This window comes from Bombus vancouverensis, chromosome 6 (assembly GCF_051014615.1).
Source record: "Bombus vancouverensis nearcticus chromosome 6, iyBomVanc1_principal, whole genome shotgun sequence".
Taxonomy (NCBI): domain Eukaryota; kingdom Metazoa; phylum Arthropoda; class Insecta; order Hymenoptera; family Apidae; genus Bombus; species Bombus vancouverensis.
This window is the reverse complement of record NC_134916.1, coordinates 13,205,030-13,228,200: the sequence shown is the minus strand read 5'-3', so window position 1 is coordinate 13,228,200 and position 23,171 is coordinate 13,205,030. Positions and strand designations below refer to the sequence as shown.

The following is a 23,171-nucleotide window of genomic DNA, read 5'->3' as shown; positions in this document are numbered from 1 at the left end:
ATTTCGCGATGCGAGAGGAGAAAAGATAGGTCGATTGGTATGGAGGATAGAAAGGCAGGGAGAAAGAGGAATTCTGGCGTGAGGAACACGTTAAGTTGTTTCGCGTTATGGTTGTGTTATGGGACATTGGATGCGCGTGATACGGTGTTGCACGAGGAGCGAAGGGTGCACCGTGCTCCATATAGGCACGCGGATATATCCTGGCTGCCGATGCTACTCGCTGCACCTGATCCTGGTCGGCTAAATTGATGATATAATCCGCCATAACTCAGGATTACCGTAGAGGCCCGAGTATGTGTCGGTACACGCGGAAGAGCCGCGCGCTCTTCGGCTTGCACCACGAATATCGAGCATTCTGAGTCGTGTTCTCTCGCGACGTACTTTAATCCATCGCGTTCTTTCGCGTTACTCTCGAAATGTTCGTCTGGTCGTCCATTTTATCCAACGATCTGCCGTCGATCATATAGAAGCTGCAACATTTTCATTTCCTCTTTATCTTCTCTTCTTTTTAATTTTTATATAAATGGAAATTTTCCTATCGCTAATCAAGTCCGCTTTTTGTTAGTTTCTGAATACAATTTCATTACATAAGTACGTACACGATTACTGTTCAGTCTTCAAGAAACAAACGACTTACTTGCGCAAGTTCGTTCATCGCAAGAACATGACATAAACAATATCTTCGATTCTTCGTACTATCTAATTTGCGCCAATAAAAAGTAGCCTTTTCACAAAAGTATAAATTCCCACTAAACATTCGCAGTTCACTTACAAACGATAAAAAATTGATCGCACGTTGCCACCGCAATATTCTCACGGGTAATTTTGCATTCTTGCAGCTCTTGTATCAACAATTTCATACAAGTTGAATCGTCGAATCGCCAGCACAGTGAATCTTATCTGAATTTCCAAGCGGTGCGACGCTTCGCATTGTCGATTTATAAACTTAATCCGGTGAATGTTCCGGATATGCCCGTCCCGTAACATTGTTCCAAGGGAAAGGAGAGCGAGGGAGCAGAACCAGTGTGTCCTCTACGACGCAACGTGTCCAACAGGCTTTTTGATTCTCCCTAGCGACCTGACGACCGTCTCATGCTTCAACGATTGTACACCGCTATCTCGCGGAGGATCATTGCACCCCTGCGAGCCTCTTAGGTACAGTAAATGGCTGCACGGAAAAGGGGCTGAATCCATGCTGGCGTTTGCCTCTTGCTGCCTGACGTTGCGTTGTGTCGACCAGCAGGCTACTGTTAACTTCCAGCTATCGCAAAAACCTACTTAAAGCTCGTGTACACGGTCTTTGTTGCTGTGTACGATCAAGTACGGTGCTCGACGTACGACGCAACCCTCGTTGGACGGCCGGTTTGTCTCATTGTTATCCAACGATCCCCGAGAGGGTGGAGATGAAGAAGAAGGAGGAGAAGAGAGGAAAGACTATGCTTCGTGCAGACTTTCTGCGGACAACGTTTATAGCAGCGGCGTGAGCTAAGGCCTCGTTAGTTTCGTGGGCCGCGACTTCCGGCGAATCGGCGTCCCCCGACGTCTCACAACGGTGGCGACGCTGAAAAAAGAAGTTGCTGCTCGTACCTCCGCGACAGTTTTCTTTCTCCTTGGAAAACTCTCTCTTGGATTATAGTTCGCGTTCGTTACTCGACCCTCGTTCCATCTACGAGTCCCGCGTTATTTAACGACCAACGGGCAACTTGTAACAAGTTGTCGCGACGAACTAGTAACTAGATTTCAATAATCTTCCCCGGGGGGATTTCCGATTCGACGTGCCAATTAGCGGGACAACGATATCATCGTCCGTGGCACGGAGCAAGATTAAGAGAATGAAGGTAAAAGAGAAAGAAAAAAAAAGATGACCGGGGAGGAGAGGTGAAAAAGGAAATATAAACGGGTGTAGAATCTCTCGGACGTATGGCATGGACGCTTAAGTCCTACCATAAATATCGCTCGTTTTCCGGTGTGGCGCGAAGCATGAAACACGACCAGAAAAAATCCGTTCCTCAAACACGCGAAATATCGAAATTTACAGCCTTACGTTACAGGACGAAGGGAGCGGAGAAGCGGCTTTATGCAGATTTTGTAGACAGGGCAGGAAATTTGCCTGTGGTCTCTACGCTTCGAGCACCGCTGGTACAAATAGAATTAACGAATTCTGAAATATTTTTGTTTGTCCGCCGTGAATGTCTGCGCTCCCTTGTCGCCTTCCTCGTTTCACGTGTAACGGAGATTAGCCGTACATTGCTCCCCAAGGATTCTTGCACGGCTTAAAGTTTCCTACTCATCTAGTTTCATTCAGTTTCGTTCGGAAAAAAACATCGGTAGAAGTGTCGTAGGAGTTTTACGACGTTTGCGTCAAACACGATCAGCCTGAGAGTGATTAAGCGAAACTCTATACAGTACAAGCAATAAGCTTCGTTGTTATTCTCCTGAATCTTCACCGACGAGACTTACGAATGATTCATTCGGGAGGATTCTCTCGTAGTAAATATTCTTCCGGACGTTACGATCTTTTATCTCCAGTTTTTACGACGATATCCCGGCATCCTGGCTTACTATACGTTCTCGCATAATTGCGCTCCCGAATCAGCTACGCAGTAGTGGCCTAGATACGAATCGAATACGGAACGAGCCTCGAAAGAAGCTTCTTTATGACGTATATCGCAGCTCGGTTGACAAAGAGCCAGTCGACGAGTGGATTCGACACGATCGCGAGCCTCACGATATTCGATAACATCGTCTGAGAAGATGCACTGGTTGGCTAAAGCTGGTTTCACGACTCATAAACTCTCTTTCGTCGCCCTGTTATCGACGTCCTTGGCCTCCTATTGCCATCGATGGCGTACCTGCATCGTATCCAAGCAATTCATAATTTCTTCGCGTTATTGTGTTACAGGGTATCCGATTCGTTCGTATCTCCTTGTTCGTGCGATCACGATGATAATCGAACATTTTCAAGATGGCAAAGATCATCGGGTAAAATCGGTTAGATCGTGTCGTTTGTCAACTGAGATCGATATTGCTAGTTTGTTATGTCATAAGTGATACATGTAAGAGCCGTGTAATTATTGCTCTTGCAATTAATTTTATCAGTGGCATATTAGATTCAGATTTAATATTCTTAATTTTAACTAAATCACGTTCCATTCGATTATAGCAAACAATTAGAACGATTAAAACAAGATAGCATCGTGTGCCACTTTACGTATTAATTGCTCAAAAACATTTCTGACTGTAACCAGTAACGAAGATTGAAATTACCATTAATTTCATATTTATGTAAATTCATATTTAGACTCTTCTATCATATTCGAGTAAAATTCCAATCGAGTAGAACAAGAAATAGAACTAAATGCCACGTTGCACCGCAATTCTTCAAAAACATTTCTAACAAAGAAGAGCGAAGGCAGTAGCGATACCAGCGAGGATTTGCTTGTATTTTACTGGTCGACGAAAACCGATGACAAAGTTGCTTCGATAATGTTTCTTGAGTCTCAAGGGTCGCTTCACGTTAAGGCTTCGGCTGTGACGCCAACGCTGGCACTCTTGCTCGGTATGTTAATTAACGGTATAAGCTTCCAAGCCACGGGCTTGTAAGGAGTCCTTTATATAACTAATTAGTACCGCTGGTATTCAGACTATTTACTTCATTTGGCTCGGCCTAGGCACGGCTACATCCAGCTTTTATTTTCATCCCTCTCGTTCTCTCTCCTTTCTCCCTTCTCGCTGTGTGTCTCACCCTTCCGCATAGTTATCGCTATTCTTACTTTTTGCCCGCTGCCAGAATAATTCGCGACGACACTTTGATCCTCGTTAGAGTTTCAGAGACGCATTGTCTGACTTTTCGCGCAAGTTTTGCTCCTCCGAAACGTCGAACGAGTCTCGCTGTTATATTCGTTGGAATATTTTCGTCGATCGAGGACAACCGGGCCGAGGTAAATTTAAATAGCTCTTGGATTCTGTAAATCCTTTGCAAATTCGTCTGCCACAGTTCTCTTTCGTTGGAGCGATTGACAAATCGTTTGCTCAAGTACTTTCGTATGTTTTGGAGTAATCGTTAAAGTTTAGGGGATGTCTTTTGCACCGACCAATCTATGTAAATCAAATCCTATGTAGTCTCCAAATTTTTATTTGTTTGTTTATTTGTTTGTTTCGTTCTTTATTTATTTTACCACGAGACAAGTCCTGTAATACGTAAAAGGATGAAAAGACTCTTTGTTATGCTTAGTTAAGTTAAAGCGATGATTACTATAATATATTACATTGTAAAGAATGTTTCGAAGATAATAGTCATTAGCCACATGGATCAATCTCAATAAATCATTCGATTTATGTATTTATGAGAAATTTAAATGCTCAAAAATACACATGTGCAAAATATCCAAAGTAAAGTACCTACATCTTATGATATGTAGGGGGCGAAATAAATTTTTATGTACGTACGTTCTATTTCTAGGGTTCACATTTATAAATCGTATATAATGTACAAAATAATTCGTTACGATAAAAAAAGAACGAAGCAGCCAATAGAAGATATTAATGTTTGAAAGTATTAAAAGAGGAAGTTCCATTTACGTTGAATCATTCTGGATCTTTATTTACTGAAACAGAAACCGGTTAACTATGCGCATATAAAATAGTAAAGCACCCGGAGTGCTTTATTAAATATGAAATCCAGGAGGATCATTAAAGTCATTCTCGGCTCCAAACTTTCAAATAGTCGCGAATAGAATACCATTGTTAAATCTTATGAAGATGTATGTAACATCTATGTACTCTTACATAGCGTTGTAATATGGTATTTATCAACGTGGCGCCACAAAAAGTAGCCTTCTCCGGGCATTCTTATTTCTCGGTCGGGCCGTGTTCCATCTTCGTCCGTTCGAGCACGAAGTTGGAAATTGCCGCGATAAAACCGCGCGTAAAAGTATAATAGTTTATGGAGTTAAGCAGCTACAGTGGGCCAATAAAATTTCCGGCATGGGTCTCTCTCGCTTGGTCTCGATCGTTTCAGGCCGCGGGAGATGTTTCTTCGTCGGTTGTGACGTTATAACGCGTTACGTAGGCCGGCGCATCGATTCGTCCGGGTGCGCGTGACAATCGCGATTAGCCCTCTTAACTCGCCAGATCCTATCGTTCCAATTATATAGGATTATCCGGATCGATACTACTTTGCTACCACTTTTCTCCTCGTAAATACATCCCGTTTATCCATCGACATTTCCCTCTAGAGATCTAGCATCTATCGGCAAAACACCACGTACGTAACTAACCGCTTTCTCTGCCAAACGTTTGTGGACATTGCTTGAAAGAAGCCGCTTATTTTTAGCCCGCAGCGTACGATATCTCGACCGGCGATCGTATTCGCCCGTGTTCCGTCGTTACGACAAGCGGTCTCGACGCGTGTCGTTCGTTTACGACTCTAACGACGCGCGATTCCGCGTAGATAATCAAACACCGCGAAAATTCGTCTGTCTACGCAACGAGCGTGCGACGTTTCTTCCAAACCATTTTTATCCATAGTTCGTCGAACCGATAATTTTCGACGATATTCTTTTGCACACCGGTGTCGTTAATCGTACCGTTTACAGGCGAACACCGGTAGCGCGCGCAATTGTTAATTACGCATCCCAAAGGAGCCGACACAGGTCTGCGTAATTAGCGGCGAAACGAATGGAAGAGAAAAAGGAGAGAGCGAAGAGAGTGAAACGCGGGTGAATCTTTCGCGGTTTGGCGTCGAGGCCGAATACGGTCGTGGACGAGACAGACCAACAGGATTAATGACCATCCTTATTATCGTTTGGTCGTGGGTACATGCGCGACGCGGGCAAGTTTCGAGGCTAGCGCGTCTGCGGCGTCGCCTGCCGACGATGCTGTGCAAGATTTTTAATTAATCGATCGAGACGCCAGCGTCGGGGCTGCCGTCGTTCGCGGTGTGGCTGGTTCATTAGAGACTCTTAATTAACTTGCGGCGCTCACGCGACTTCGTACAATAGAATGTATATGTGTATATATATAATGTATATATATATACACTTATATGCATATATATGTATATATATATGTATATATATACAGTTAGCGCAAGCTAACGCCATTTAATTACATGTTAATAATATACACGGAGCAGAGTTACAGTGGCTTGCTTTCACGCCGGAAACCCGGCGAATCGAATTCACTTTGCACGTTCAAACTGAGGTCCAGGATAATCTCGTAGGCGGTGTACGGGCTTCGATGCCTCTACAACTATCGAATCAACCGGCGAACACACGAATCGATCGATAATTGCGTTCTCCGCAACTCGAATCTTTCTCCGTTGAGAATGGACCGCGGCGTAATTGACCGGCTCGGCTCGCGTTTCGTACGATTAATTAATAATCAACCACTACGTTGGTGAGAAATTGGAACTCGTGGTCGAGTACGGAACGTCGCACATGGTCATGAACAATAAGCCGCAATCGAGCACCAGCTCGAAATTTAATCGGTCTCACGTTGCAGAAACATCGTTTCCCTCGTTGAAGGATACACCGCGGTTAAACCTGTAAGGTTTGACGTATACGTAGGAGATTAAAGAGAAAGGATACGTAATTACGGATGTCGCGAGATACAGGAACGTACGAAGTGTTTGCCTCGTGAAAAATTCAATTACAAAGGGGAGGGATAAAATCGGACCAACCAAGTACTTGAAAATGAATTCGCGTTCAATTAAAGCGCCTCGAACAATTTGCCAACGCGATCGCTTTCGTTATTTACCGAACGATAATTAACGATCGCGTCGTTAATCGTGTCTATTTGATTGCATCTGCTGGAAGTGCGCGTGCACGCGTGTGCGCACAAATTTATCAAAATGTCGGTGAACATTCACATCCAATAAAGGGATCCTCTAACGATCGGCCACCGCGGCCCGCCCACTCTTTCACCGTCATGTCCCGACACGAGATCTTTCCCACTCGTTTCACGTTTCCGGTAATTCATTGAGCCGAGATCGCGCGCGTGTACGTAGCGGTGTCTTAATTTTATTAAAACAGAACTTTGAAAACTGTCAAGTCTTTCGACTACTTATTTCTAGTCTTGGAACACGAAGAACCCAATTTTGAAAATCAACGATCTATAGTATAGTCGAAACTGTCCTTTGAATTAACGTAAGATATTCTTGCGCCATATTGAACGTTCCGAGAATGGGAATTTGTCCGATTGTAAATTAATTTGTCAATCTAACGAGTCGTTCGAAATCAAGAAATTAACAAGAATGAACTTATCATGTTTTTCACGTGTGATCTTCGTATGTTATACGCTTGTAAAGGTATTATTAAATTACGAATCTTGTTTTATCGCCTATTCTCGTTTCCATTTATCTGCAGTGTATCCGGCATGGGACAAAAAATCGATTCCAGTTTAATTAGCGTGCAATTACCGAGGATTATTTATCGCGTGACAAGCGAAACGGAGATTATTAGAATCTTCTTTGAGAAATAGCGGGCGCGGGGCGCGCGCCACGCAAGAACGATGCCAAGACTAGTGGAAGGTGGCAACATATGCTCAGGCAGGCTTGCCACGAACGCGACCCGTATATATTAGAGGACGACATCGGTGTTTTCCGGCGAGCTGGTTAACCGCACTCGTTAAACGCCCCATAACGCGCTACCTCCGTAACATCGGGCCACGTTGTTTGTCGAATTTGAACTTACGCGCCCTGTTATAACTTTTTTTCCTCGTTGTTTTCCCATGAACAAACCATTTTAACCGAAACACTCTTTTTATTCGTTTACGTTACTATTAGCTACATCACAGATATTCATTACCACTCGAATTGTCCTCTAAATTATAAATTCTTAATAAATTATTTCTAATCGCTCTAAAACTTTCAACAGGATTCGAACGTTCGAGTTTAAAATGCTAATTTTTCAACATAATGTTGTCAGAAATGATCGATAAATGTTTATATTCAAATTCAGTGAAATACGCTCACAGAGGATCAAAAGATTGGCAAAATTGAAACGTTTCCTGCAAGTATTAGCCGAATCAATGGGCGATTTACGAGGCGAGAGCAAGAAACGAACGATACAAAAGAGGTGGAGGGAGGGAGACGGAGAGAAAGGCGCTCCGCGAAAGATCGATACGTTGAATCGGTTTGCTGGCGGCTGAGCGGCTCGAAAGACTAGCTCAACAGCTCATAAAAGGGCGCCCGCGGAAAATATATATCGACATTGAAAAGTTTGTCGAACAAGCCGGGCGACATGTTGCCACGATAGCGCCATAACTTAACGCCGTCGTCGATATGGGAGACTCCTTCTCCCTCTTTCTCTCTCTTTTTGCCACCATTCTCTCCATTTCATCCACATTTCAGCTTCGTCCCTTCATAACGTGTACCTGCGATCGCATGAACTTAAGGGCCGCTTCGCGCGCTATTTTTACGAAACGATGGAAATATGTCGTGCCGATTTACAGGCCGCCGTCGACACGTACCGGTGCGACAACAAAGGAAAGGAGCTTTCGTCGTTGCGGATATTGGATATAGAAGAAACGATAAAAATCGTGGCAGGATAGCTGGTAATTATGGCAACACGGTTTAACACTAGAATCATCAAGTTTCCTCTTATTTTGTTAATGATAAATAATGTTAATGATAATTTCATTTTTATCTCACTATTTTAATTATAATTGAAGATATAACTGTTGACATTATAGAGTTGCGTCGACATGTATACCTAAGTATAGTATACATAATTAAAATGAAAATTAAAGCTATGTAATGAAAGTAAATAAGTATATTCAATCGCGTTTCTGTCTCAATAAAACCAGACGTTAATATCGTAAAACCATTTGCACGCTTTTAGTTGCAAAATCCGAGAAACACCCGATGCCAATCATTTTGATTGGTTCGGTAATTCAAACGCTGAAGTTCCGACGTAGAATACTAGAATTATCCTATTTCTATTTTTCACTCCTTGATTCTCAAATTCCATCGACTACCTTCGATAAAATATTCGTGAATAAATAACATGCACGGAATTTTTAACGACTCTCACAATTTACGAGCAGTAGAGGAAAAAATAGCCGGAACATTGTTTAAGCATATCCGATTCGACACCAACAGACCAAGATTCTAACAAGCTTATCGGTAGCTGGTCGGATCGAAGCCAGGGGCATAGAATTGAACCGGCCTCGAGTGGCAGCGCATCGACATCGACAAAGTTCATCGAAGACGACAAGCGAAGCGGCGATCGGCTGAAACGAGTTCACCGTGGAGCATTCTAGCTACCTACAGCCCTGGCAGCGGCTGTAGGCTGGGGTCGTTGCAATTAAGGGTATTAATTAGCGGGTACTTCATGCCCCCTCTCGTCTCCGCCGCTGGCCTAGCCCACCGCCACCCCGTGCCCCTTTCCCGGACCAAACCCTCCTCTACCCCTCTCCGGTGGCTCTCCTATACGTCGACCCACCCTCTCGTCTCTGCACCCCTCCTCGTGCCGCTAAAGTGCACCGCACCGCACCACTGACAGAGCAATACGGACAAGAGGTATATAGCTAATTACATGATTTTATAGCGGTGTCCGGAGAATCAGGAAGGGGTGGTGTAGAGGAGAAAGGGGGTCCAAAAGGGGAGAGGCGGCACTGAAACACTCAGAGACGTTCGTGACGTCAATGGCGAGCAGCGCAAGCTGAGCTTCCGGCAAGGGAGGATCTAGTCGAATAGGGGAGAAGGGTTGTTGCGGAATTTTTTCTTCTCTACTTGTTTTTTTTTCTTGTTTTCTTCCGCTATCCCCTTTCCTGTCTCTTTTTCGCAGTACCCTCTGTTCTCTTCGTTTTCTCTCTCCTCCCATTTCCCTCTTCCTCTTCCTTTTTTCATTTGCTTCGCGATACGACGCAACGTCGACGGTGTAGACTTTGTCAATCGAGGCACGCGTTTGGTTCTTTGAGACGCCTCTGATGTTCCGTCACGAAAAAAACCACGTCGCTCGGTATGGGGAACCATCGTGCCGCTAATTACCCGGCGCCGTGCGTATGCAGTAACGCACGTCGCGACATCCCATGGAAATAATCGTAGCCCGTGTCTTTAAAGAAAGTTCGTTGGAACGCGGAGATTTTTAAGCCGGCCGAGTATTTGGTTCGTATACGCTGATCGGAAGAAGATAGATACAGGTGAGAAATTCGCGAGAAACGCGTCACTCGTCGATCGAATGAGACCAGTTGGCTTGGCGTGAACGCTCGTCGAGCCACCGATCCATCGGTATCCGCCAGATGAACCCGCAAAGCCGCGCGATCAGGCTACCGCCAGCTCGAGGGAGAATGGGTTAGATATTCATGTATTTAAATTTATTTATTGGCAGGATTTTTGCTCCGGCGAGGGTGTCGTCGGGAACGGAGGGAGAGGTAGAGGCCTGGCCGGACTCGCCTTTCTCGTCCCTTTTCCTTCCATCTTGCAGTCGACTGTTAAACCTTTGCCGCTCGACAAGCCCTTCTTGGTAATTTTCCCGCTTAAAGAGATCTCGGCCAATTACGCGGCCTGTCCGACGGCCGTTGAATTTTAATTGGAAAAGAAACGAGCAGAAACCCTCCTTGCCGGCTCTATTGGCGCACCCCGCGGCCCACGAACGCGCGCTCAAGAAGCGTAGATACGGACGCATCCGACGTTGGTCCGGTTTTGTTCTTGACGCGGCCCGAGGAAAACGTGGCTCGTGCTGGAAACGGTGAAACCGAGAGAAATGCCGCGTGATTCGCGGTCCCTCCGTGTCTGTGGCAGATTTCTCCTTGGTTTTCCGGGGAATTCCAAATGAGAGGATTTCACGGGGTTAGCTCGCCAGGAGCACGCCTATTAAGTCTCGCGATTAATCGCGACCTACTGAATCGCTTACGCAAATCACGGTATTAGCTATTCAGAGTTATCGGCCTGCTGTTGGCTCGTTCATTTTTCTCCGATTTTCTTCCTGTCTCTTCAAATTGACACGACTGGGCAATCGCTTTTGTTTCAGTTACATTAGCGAGAGAACTGAAAGTTTCTCTGGTGTTTGTAAATTGTTCGTTTCGATAATATTGTCTCTGCAATTTGGAAGATTTATTTCGATGCAAATGTAGTTTGGACAGTTTTGTAACACCTTATAATTATTTTCTTCGGAGCAGAAGTTAAACGCGGTCTTGTTTAATGAAAAATAAAAAAAAAAAAACATATAGAAAAAGGATTAGGATCGAAATCTATAGTTTAAGGATAGATAACGAAAGGTTAAAAGATCGTTTTAAAATGGATTCCGTCGTAGCAAGGCACGGGTGCTGCCACGTCGCGGAGGAACAATAAACCATCTAGCCACCCCCTTACCACCCTCGTAATCAATTTCCTAAAGTATCCACATACGATCACGATCTTCCTTCGGAAAATCACCGCGTCTCTTAACTCTGTTTCGTTCCAACAAACTGTACAAACATCATTATCATTTCCTCGAGACAGCCTTTTACGTCAACATCGAACCTTAACATGCCGAACAAGAATCGCCATTCCAGTCTCTATCAGCGCTGCTTCTTCGTCGAAAAAGTGAATGTAAACGTCGCTTCAACGTCGTTCACTCGTTTCATCGCGTAATTATTTCCCATCCTGATGAAATTCGCTGCGTTTTCTTCATCCCCTCTAGAGAAACCGACGGAACACCAGAGCCGTAAGTAGCAAAAGTGGACGCATGCGTTCGCTGACACACGTTCCTATATTGCGAAACTTTCATGAACGCGTGAACGCGTGAACGTGCGAAGGTGACTACGTGCGAGAAGCCGACCGACAGGGGAGAGCTAATAAGTATCGAGAAACACGGAGTCGAAGTAACTTTTAAGAAGTCTACCATTGACAGAGGAAAGGGAGAGGCGAGTGGGGTTGCTCGGTTTCCAGGTTTCACTGGCGTTCGAACTCGATGGAACACGAGGTTTCGAATGGGGGTGGTTTGGGTAACCGTAGGGGTGGTGGTAGCAGTACTTTATGAACGCGTTTCACATAAATTGTCGCGGCTCTTTAAGAAATTGGAAAAAGGCGCGAGATCCTTGGTGAAACAGCTTGCGTCGAGAGTGGCTGGAGAACTTTTTGAACTGCTGTAGGACAGCGAGCAGAAAGGGGAGAAAGGAACGCGAGAAGAGTGAGGAACGACGGGACGCGGGGATGCTCGTGTGTACGTGTTCGCGCGAGACTGTGTGTGGATTCGAATCGGTGTGCGTGGCCGAGCCCTTCGGAGGAACGTCTATGAGGCAGAAAAGAGGGAGAGCACGAGCTTCGAATAAAAGGTGACAAGGTTCTAACCGTGGATTTACGTAACAACACGAATATGCCCGTACCCTTCGAACAGTCGAGATGCCTCGTGCTTATCGGGCCTCTTTCCGTCTTCCCACTTGCGTGTTGCATCCGTTCGAGCAATTACGTAACCGCGAGCAATTTCGATCTCGCGGAACTTTACTCGTGTTTCCCACGAATTAACGATTAACGAGCCAGAAAAAGGATCACGAAGATGAAACGGCGAGGATGGTCGAAAAAAGTACGACTTTCGTGTTGTAAGAATCTGTTATATAAAGTTTCGGAAATGGTAACAGAGACAGGCAGAAAAATGTCACAGTCAATACATTATCGATGCTCGTCCAGAAGAGGGTAATTCGAGTATACGAAAAAAAAAGAAAAAGAAAGGAGGAAAGGAGGAGAAGAGTCAAGCCGGAGGACAAAACAAGAGTGGCGGGTCGTCGAGGCGCAAAGGAAAATCGATGCGTACCTGTGGGACACATTTTCCAAGCAGGTAATCTTCGTTGGCGGACGAGATATTACATTTGAATAAACGTCGCCGTCGATAACCGCGACAGATCGCAAATACGCTATCGATCTAAGCGAACTGCCGCGCGTAAATATCCCATGGGAAATGTTTGCTAATATCGATCATATTCTCATTAATAGTATATGGCTTTAGGCAGGGGGGTTGTCTCTTATCGTCTGCGAGCGTCTCGCGAAATCTCTGCTACCCCTTTCGCAATGGTTCTTTGAGTATTTCGCGCTTTAACCGGCGCGGTACGAGATGGTCGTTCGCTATCATAAGAAAAAGAAGAAACGAAGAAGAGAAGAAGAGGCAAATCGAGGGGAGAAAGCAAATATGTACACGTCGAAGGCAGACGCGAGCGTGAAAAGTTCAGAGGCGCGCTGGCGCACGTGCACGCATACATGCGTGTACTTGTATGTTCGAGAGCACACACAAGGGACTGGCGAACAAAAAGTTTCGGGGTGCGGCGGGCATTTATCTCGGCGGACGATGATAAAGGGAAACAGAGGTTCGCGGCGTGTTGGAGCGAATAAAACGTAGTCGCGGGTTACGTCGAATAATGCCTATCACGGAGAGTAAATCGGAATTTACCCCAAATGCGAGCGAGCGAACGAGCGAACGAACGAACGAACATGCGACCATATCTCGTTGGGCCCACCCCCTGTGGCCACTCGCCGCGTCCGCCGGTGTTTACCGCAATTATTAAATGTAAACTCATATTTCGTAATTGCCAAATATTGGCGGTCCGATCGGTTGGTCGTGGCTCGATGCATCTCGCGAGGGGATGCTACTGCTCTCGCGCGTTTTCATCCCTTCTCGCATAACAATCCTTCCCAGCGGCCCTTTGAACGAATTAAACCTCGACGAATCGATAAATGAATTTGCTTCAGTGGTACGTTTCTAGGTATACTTTGCCTTCCGACAGAGATTCGATAAAGATTTTGCATTTCGCAGATCACACTATGTCGTTCCCTCGTTGTAAATCCACTTATTCCAGCGGAAGATATTTCATAAATTCAATTCTCTATCGATATTTCGGTGCAACGGTTTTTCACTTGAAAAAAACAGCACGAAATGGAAGCTCGCGAAGAAGTTAATCGGATATGCGATTTTCGATAGCCAACCGGGGGGGAAGGTCCGCGCTGTTGACGAGGGTTGTCAACGGCGTGGCGTCAGCTTGTGTAACTATCGGTAATTAATCAGAATCATCCCCGTATATCGTGTCCGTCGGGTGCGGTGAAGGTAAAGGGAGGGGAGGGTTGGTTGACGGTGGCGATGCCATGTGGTGGTGGTGTTGGTTGCGAAAGGGTAGTTAACCAGTGACGTCACGCCCGTGGCGACATCTGGTCCGGCACTAACCACCGGACACTGCAGGACGTTGAACACTGGACACTAGTCTGTCCCTAATTCTGGATCAGAATCAAAATTACCCTTGCGCGATCGCGTCTAGCCTCTCCATGTCGGCAGCTGCTTCTAATTAATTCCGCGTTCGGCACGTTCTACAACCGTTCTCTATCCCTTTCAGTCAAAACGACCCGGGGAACGATCGCGGGTCCAAACGAGCAATAAATTTTTTATTTCAAAATTCGTTCGACCGCATTTAGACTGAGATATCAAGACAAGACACGATATCAAATAATTACGTCGGACCTTTTCATGCAATTCGACTCCATGTTTTCTTATTTCATACTCCTTTTTTTAAAATTCTTTCAACTAAGCTGTTTCGCTCATTTGCGTATCGAATCCGAGCTGGGTTGGGACTGAACACAGTACGCAAACTTTCGAAACGGTTAAAACGCGAATAGTTAAATGGTCGACGCTTTGGTGCGTAACGCCAGCTTCAAGCACGTTCCTCCATGCTCGTGGCTATCAATTGCGGCTAATCCTTTTCGAGGATCACCGGGAAACTCTTGTCCTTTTTCCCGGTGGTTCCCTTTGCGAATCTCGGAACAGCATGGTTGAAAAATTCGTTGTTAAATTTCCGCGTTACCATGTGAATCTTTGCGCGTTACGTTCGGTAACGCGCGGTTTCGTAATTGGCCAGCGTTTACACGGTAATGGCGGGCTGGCATCGTTTTAAAAGGGCGAAACGTAACCCCCTGGTGGACAGTTAAAGTCCGGCCGGCCTGTGGAACCGGTCATGTATATTAGATACCCAATTCCAGCGGTAATCCAGCCATAAATATCTTTGAATTATATTTTCCACCGGGCTGGACACCATCACGAACGATTTGTTCTAAAAGGTGGTGGGGGAGGGAGGTATCGGAGAGAGAAGCGGCAGAGGAGGGATAAGCGGCACGAGGGCGAAAGAGAGAGAGAGAGAGAGAGAGAGAGAGAGAAACGGGCTTTATTTAGCCGTTAATCGCTCAATTAAACTGAATCGCTCGAATTAGCTTTTAATCCCGAACGTGGCGGTAGCGTGAATGGTATTTAAAAAAATCAAAATGAAATTTTCAGAACGTTCAGCTGCTGTACTTTTTCTTTCAAACTTGCCCTTTTCGATCGTTCATGCGTGTCCTCTGATTTTTTACGCGGTTTACAGTCCCATCTTTTCCCCTTATTATCGTGTTTACACGTATTAACGAACGTAAACCGTGGCGCACTCCTCAACGTTCTTCAAAAATAATAAACGCAGAATGTATTTATTTATTTATTCAAGCGATCAAAACAGCGTTAATTTTCATAAAATCGTATTTCAGCGATAAATTCTCGTCGATAAGATGGGTGGGGAGAGCCATATAGCGAATGGATGTGTGAAAAAATAGCGAAACAGTGTAAATATTTACGATCGAGCGATATTTGCCAACTGGGAGAAACGATTTCGCGGTGTTTCTAGGAAAATTTAGTATCCACGTCGAACTCTCTTCTCCTATCTTCGAAACGAAATCACATAGACGAGAATTTGCATCGTTTCGCGAACAGCGTAACTATTTTTTGTTTCTTTTCAGGCGATCACCGAACGCTGGCACGATCTTTAGGCTAATCTAATCCTATTTACATCGCGGCACCACAGCCAGATTGACGTGCACGGAAATAAATCGGGACGGGGCGAACGCGTGCACCATCGTGGCCGTATAAATTCGTGCTTTCTCCCTGAACAAATCGAACGTCGGGCCTGATGTAAATGAATTCCGCTCTAATTGCAATTATGTGCTCGGCGAGTGCACATAAATGTTCGTCGTTACGCGATATATGACACGTCACTCACGACCGAGCCGTGCGTCATTGCGAATTTATGAAATACTGATCGATGCTATATCCGTATCGCGCTAGTCTTCCACCAGCCATCGTCATAATTGCAATCAATAGTTGACGTTATATATAATTTGGCCAAGTCGAGACGACGATCCATTACGTATTTACGCGTCCTTGTCGTTTTCTCCCCGTGGGTGAAGAAGAACGTCTTCGTGGACGAAAGCTTCGTAAAATCTAACGTGGTGGTATGGGTTATAGGTACGATTACGTCAGTCACAGACGATTAACGTTAGTCTGTGCTTGTCAAGTTAATTTTCCGCTACACGAAGCTTCCACGGAGCGACGAACCGCTGCCATTATTTGAAATTCCTTTGCTCCAAGTGGCAGCTACGTCTGAAAAGCTTCGAAACTCCGATTTTGACTGCTTACAATCGAATTACGTTTACTCGGCGTGAATCAATAATCGGCAATCAATAATAAATCACGTTACATCGTCCTAGGCTAAATGCCATTCTCCAAGGGTAAATCATTAAAACGTTGGTAGCCGCGCACGCCAATCAGCAAGCGTAGCGTGTAAATACGTGATGGAAGTACCCCAAACCCCCTTCGCCACCGTGCCGGGCCGCGTGCTCTTCCCTGAAATCACACCATCCTCCTAACTGATTTGCTGTTTAGCTAGACCGATTTATTTATCGGTCGGCCGTGATTAGACTTTCGCTTTACCAGGGACACACGGCCTCGTTAAACATTGACCGGTTCGGCAGATTTGTTAACGATCGTCCTGCACTGCTACCGATCGTGAAAAACACTCTGCACACCTCCGCATACCTGCTTCTTTTCGCGTAATACCAAATAACTTCCACCTGTTGCTACAAAAGAAAAATACGTTGCGTCGATCGATGACGATTGGATAGCTCGTGTATACGAGAAAATGTCTTCGTTCACTTATCAACGAAAGCTACGAGGCAGATGTACATAATCTATATCTTCCAAATAACAAACAAAGAAAACACTTACAGAAAAGTAGCGAAGCTGTTTCTCGCCGATACATCTTCTATTCGAATTTATTTCGCCGAATCTTCGCCGTCGTTAAAATTCAAGACCGTTCGAGCAGACAATAAAATCCCTTCGCCATCCACGATTCCCTGTAACACCATTCAAAAGTTCAGAGCATACTACGTGGCAAAAAGTTCGATGAATAATACGGTGACGGGTCGCATTAACTATCGGCCCGTGTCCTCCAGGGTCTTCGGCGTCGTTAGTTTCCCTTAATTACCGCGCTTGCCTCTATACCCCCTACCCCACCCTGGCTGGCAGCCTCTGGATCGAAGAAGTCAGTTCGCAAGTTCTCGAAGCTCGAACGGGAGAGAGCGGTTCTCACGCTCGTTAGAAGCTTAAGGAAAAAGCACGTTAGGGGTGGGATAGGCTAGGAATGTGGACACCCACGAAGACGTGCCCCTTTCGGGATGTCCTATCGTCACCCCGAGCTTATTCCGCCCCTTAAGTTCTGGCCACACCCGCAATCATGCGCAGTTTCCACCCATCGGCCAATGAAAGCTCGAGAGCTTGCAAGCTCTGCTGAACGGCTTTCGAGCCGAGCCACTCCGACAAACACCACGTGCCACGCGGCCGAGTTGCACGTGCGTCCGCGGAGCTGTCGAGCTTTTGCGCGTCGTGGCCGTGAGTCGAGCCCTCCAATCGACGCGTCTTTTGAGGGACGAACGTCGTGTACCGGTATCTCTGTTGATTTTTCTGTTCTTCTTTCATCCAGACACACCCTGTTCCCTTTACTTGCGTCGTTGATCGTTGTACACATTAGTTCGTTATTGCACTGTTTCGTTTTCTATGCTGAAGAGAAAAATCGTCTAGCTGACGACACAGAGGAAGACACCGAGACTTCACGGTCCTGAACAGGCTGGCAGAGCGGGGCCCAAACGTAATCGGGCAGAGGCAGTTGAAAACTTTGAGAAAACCACGAAGAACGTAAGTAAGAGTTTCTTTATTTCTACAATACGATTGGAGTTCGTTTGGATGAGAATCGAAGGTGGCAGCGGACGTGAGAATTGATCGTGACAAGCCTGGCCGATATTCAACAGTTGGTCCTTCTTTTATCTTCCAAAACTCGACCCTTCGTGCTACCCCTGCGTCGAGCCCTTAACAGGTTCGCTCTTACGTCACCCTCGATTCTTGTAGCAGTAGATCGTACCTCTCGGGTAAGAGGTCGTCGACAGCTTTCGTTTTGTAAAATAAATACTACTGGCACGCGGTGACATCATATTTAGAACATATATATCGTTACTTTTAATAAATATTCCATTTTAATACTAAAAATCTCAATTTACCGTCTTGTCGAGTCGACAGAAAATTTTGTTTCGTTCTTTCCATTACGAAAGGTACATAATTCAAAAAGAGTATCGTCGTGAAATCTCGAAACACGTAAAAGCAAACAGCTAAACGAAAAAAAGGCAGTAGCCACGAGAAACAGACGTCGCGCGTAAAACGACGGAACCGCATTTATCGCGTTTATCCGCGTAATTCTTTTCGCGGTCCGGCCGGATGCTGGCGGAGGAATTCGCGAGCTGTGGGCAGTAGGTGTGGCCATAGGTGTAACATATTTATGTTGTGAACCGGCCGAGTGCGGGCAATAAATAGCGAGCGCACGACCGGCCACGGCGGGGGGTGTGATGGCGCGGGGAAGGCAGGTACGAAGCGTAGGGGTAGTCCGTCGAGGCGCGGGGTTAGAACGATTACGCTTTCCAAACCCCTGGTCGTTCGACCGCGTCACTGGCACCGCCACTGGCACCACCATCGGCACCATCACCGTATCTACCCCCGCGTCGCCCACACCCCCATGTATGTCCTATCACCATCTGTCTTTCTCTCTTTCTTTCACCCTGTCCCGTGTCTCGCGTTTCGTCCCCGCTTAACCCTACCAACCCTTTTGCTCACCTACATCCCCCTGTCCCGTTCCAGCGGAGGCTGTATGGTGCCCGAACAATCCTATTCGTTTGTTTCCAGCCCGTATGCACGCATATACGAAGGCATGCAATTTCGCGTTAGGAATGCGCGAACGAGCGCATCGCAGACAATGTTTGGGGTGGACGGAGTACGAGGCGTGCTTCTTTGGAAAATGCCATGGCGAGAGGGCTTTAGGACGACCAGAGGGGTTGGAATACTGTCTGGTCCGTTTATACGCTTCAACCTCCTAAAGAAAAAACAATTTTCGTTGCTCTTGTTCACCAGGATGTTACACAGTAAGATGTCCGTACCTGGGTTCTCGGTATTGGTTGTTTCAAATATCCGTGGGTAACCGCAGTTGGAAAAAATAAATACGGAACGAAATGTGTATACACGAAGGTACGAATAACGTTGCATCGCGTACGCCATTCATTTTATTTTACCTTATCCCATAGATATTATCACATAACGTTCATTACTATAATATTTACCGCTACATCGTATTAAATTAAATCGCGCTACACCATAAGTAATAACATACTACCAAGTTGTAATATACTTATGGTAATAAGTATGCACAGTATACGTGTAGCGTTATCTACTAATCGTGGAAGAGTTTGAAACTTATCCCCCGCGATCTCATTTATTTATTTATCTCATTTAACGAGAAATAAATAAAATTAAAATAAAATTCAAATTGATTTAAATAAAAATTGGACAAACGTGTCGTGTACAGTGACAATTTAGAGCAGGTGAATGACGAGTACGCAAGTGGTAGAACGGAATCGCCTGTACAGACAGACGCGAAAGCACGCGTACGCGGCCTCGAGTCACGGCTATGCAGGCCATCTTAGGAAGCGAGCACCCCTCGGCATTCCAGCGATCTCGACCGATCGAGAATCGAAGGATAACAGGAACGCGGCGCCGAGTGGCCGCGTGTGTGTCGGCTGTCCGGCAATCCTAATGATGCATATCTCTCCTCGGCCCGTTATGTCTTGAATGTCACGACGATGCGATATCTGGCGGACCGGTATCGGTCGGTGAGGCTGTTGCTGGGGGTCAGTGGGGGGATTGAACAACGGGAGAAGCACGAAAGCTAGCCGGAATCAGGGTGGTATATGGTCGCAATGAGGTTGAGAGCTTGCGGCCGGATGCCAGTCTAACCATGTCTAGCGTACGTTTACTTGCAAGCTTGCCAGACGCTCGTACGCATCGCCAGCATCCGAGCAATGCGACTCAAGAGTCCGCGTCGCCGCTGACGATGCACTTCAAGATGCAGTCTCTTGGTAAGCACGCTCCTGCCCTCAGGATTGGCCCGTTCGTCGTCCGCCAATCTGCATCAGGGTGTTTTAACGTAAACGTGACTTGGCGTGTATAGAGAAGAGGAATCACGCTGATCCGTGCTTGAGATGCTCGAATTTTTAGATTATACTTTTTCGACAAACGTTCTGGGTATTAGATTCTATATAGGATGCATCTTGTTTAAAGTTGACGTACGTGGCGGGGGAATGATGCTAGACTTTTCAAGGGATGCTTCCTACGAACAAGCGTCCTTGATAGTAATTTTTTAAGGAATACTACCGACTGTATTAGGAGGTAGAAAGATTTCTTATGGGATGTTCAAACAGGTACTCTTATTATGAGATTGCCTAGAGTGCGTTCTATTTGGTGTTGACGTACATAGAAAAGGTATAATGGAAACTGAGAAATAAAAGAATTTTCTTAAACGATAATTTCTAGGTTCTCACGATATTTGGTTCCGTATAGGATATATTTCACTTACCGTTGAAGTATGATAACGAGGACAGTTAAAATTAAATTGCAGATTCTGCACTTCGACAAATCGTTTCTTTTTCTCTCTTTCTGTCTTTCTCCTTCTCTCTCTCTTTCTCGAGTTATTATTTCTGTGGTTGGAATTCATTCGTGCGAAAAATAAACGAGAACGCGGTGTCACCACTTCTTCACCTTTAAACGCGTTATTCCTTTCAGAGAGGAGGCGTGGTCGCCAGCTCTACATTCGATGGAATGGAAAAACGCGAATTCCATTTAGCATACAAACGCGGGCCCACGCAAATGAATTTTATAAGTGTCCTTTTCGCGAGAACACGCGCGTATTTCGACGCTTTGGCTGCGTTAACCCGGCGGGATTCGAGGACGCGCGATGGGTAATAGGCGGCCGCGAACGAAATTTCCACCCTCCTCATCCCTGCGCCGGCCACCCCCTCGCGCGGCACGGTGTGTGCGTACACCTCGCGCATTCCGCAGCGAGATTGCGCAAAAATCGGGCAAAACAAACGCAACTAATTTAACTGCTTTCGAACAATTAATCCGAAGCATTTAATTTAATTGCGCCGCAGCCCGTCGAGACCGGGCAGCGTCAGTTGAAACAACAACCGATGCGAGACCCGGCCGGAATTTTCGGCTCGTCGCGCTTGACTCGAATTCTTTCGGATGCAAACAACCGAAAAAAAATATACACGCGCCTCTGCACGCGCGAAATCAAACAGCGACCCATGGACATCGAAAGATGTAAACCGAATATCGAATCGGCGAGTCGGAGGAAATCGTGCAAGTAAAAGTCTTATGGACGACGAACGTCGAACTTCAAAAATACGGCTGTATTTTCATATAGGGGAGAAAAAAAATTGAAAGTAGTTACACCGAGATGGAAGAAGATCGAGAGAATCGCGTACAGGAGTTTCGGGCGTTGGTGGAGAACGAGCTAGTGGGTAGGTGTAATTAATAGCAAACCCGTATAAATCAGAGACAGGCTGGATACAGGTTGGTATGCGCCGTTCCCGATGCGGGATTATGCCCAGAGGGGCGGTTACCCCACGACCCGCTAATTTTTCAAACGGCCGCCATAATGGTCCCGGCTAATTACTGATTTTTATCTCCACGAGTCGGTACTGTGAGAAAGAGTCGTTCGACCATGAGGAGAGGGACAGAGAGAAAAAAAATTGAGCGAAAGAGACGAACGCAGAGAGGGTGGGATAGGGAGGCTACGGAAGAAGAATTGGATTCGGGTCAACGCTCGTTCTGTATTGCGATTTTAAACGGCTGAGAAATTTTCTGCAGTAACACAGTATATAGTTTCGCCCTGTTCCAAAGATAGTCGGAACGATCAAAACACGTTTTCAACGATTTTATCGAACTTCCGTGATAGCTAAAATGTTCGTTTAACCCTTTTGGCGAGTTTTGTTTTCCACGATAACGTTAAAACGAAATAACCAACTTTCGTCGAATAACCAACACTTATCGTAAGAAAGTTAGAGCGAGTGAATAGTTTGGAAGCCTGTGGCGTTAATGCTACCGATCGCTGTTAGTCGGATGCCGCTTGGAAACTTACCGAATTCACAGGAGAATTGTTGTTCACGTGTACGGGACGTTTCAAGTTACACATCGACCGCGTATTTTGCGCGGGTGAATACAGCTAACTACCCCCAAACACCTATGTACTTAACGTAACCCATGTAAGCTCACGCTAGAACAAATTTACCCCCTGAAACCCCCGAGACGGGTCGCGTCTCTTCCGACCATCCACTTCGAGTCCCTTCTCACCCCCCTAATTCTCCTATGGAACACCGATGTTATGAAGTTGTGTTGAACTTTTCGCAAGCATAGTTTGCAGAACACCCTCGGGTGACTGCAAGGCTTACCTTGGCTCGTGACATATATCTACGCGCAGTTCTAACAAACCGTCGCGGAAACTGAGGGCGGGTCACGAAAACGAGGGGTGAGTCGCACGAAATTTGCGGAAGAACGCGTCAACCGCGCGTGGCTCTCTTTCGATTTCGACCACGTCCCTCTGGAAAAGTCTGCAATTCTCGTATCAGCTACCTGTTGCCCGGCCACTATGTCAATCGACATGTCAATGCGATAATTCTGCTTTTAATGAAATTCACAACGCCGACGCATGTGTTTGATTTTGGAAATGATGTTATTCAACTCCCTTGCGCAGCAAAGCGTACAATCTTGCGTAACAAAGATGCAAATCGGCCCGGCTATTAAACTCTTGGAAAATTCTGCTTTCGTGATATCTCGTCACTTCGCCCACGGAAGAAATTATTAATGCTAAATTCGACGATTTGCTTAATTCCTGTAATTTTTGTCTAACTTAGTATTGCGAAGACTTTGCTTATTTTCCCCGAATACGACTCGTGACGTGGCTTGTTTTTCGAACGGTAGCGTACGTACGTGTCGCGTATGCAGCCGAAACAACGCACGCGTTAGGAATTCTCG

General features: G+C 45.9%; 1 protein-coding gene and 1 long non-coding RNA gene across 2 annotated transcripts in view; one reads left to right on the top strand and one right to left on the bottom strand.

Annotated features, from left to right (window-relative positions):
- LOC143302809 (uncharacterized) overlaps positions 1–23,171 on the bottom strand; it is a 127,537-nt gene that overhangs the window by 26,935 nt on the left and 77,431 nt on the right. The window lies entirely within an intron of this gene.
- Positions 17,575–23,171, top strand: part of LOC117155691 (LIM domain only protein 3) — a 70,400-nt gene continuing 64,803 nt past the window's right edge. Inside the window, exon 1 of the mRNA XM_033331950.2 lies at positions 17,575–17,954. The gene's annotated coding sequence lies outside the window, so the exon portion shown is untranslated. The remainder of the gene's footprint in view (positions 17,955–23,171) is intronic.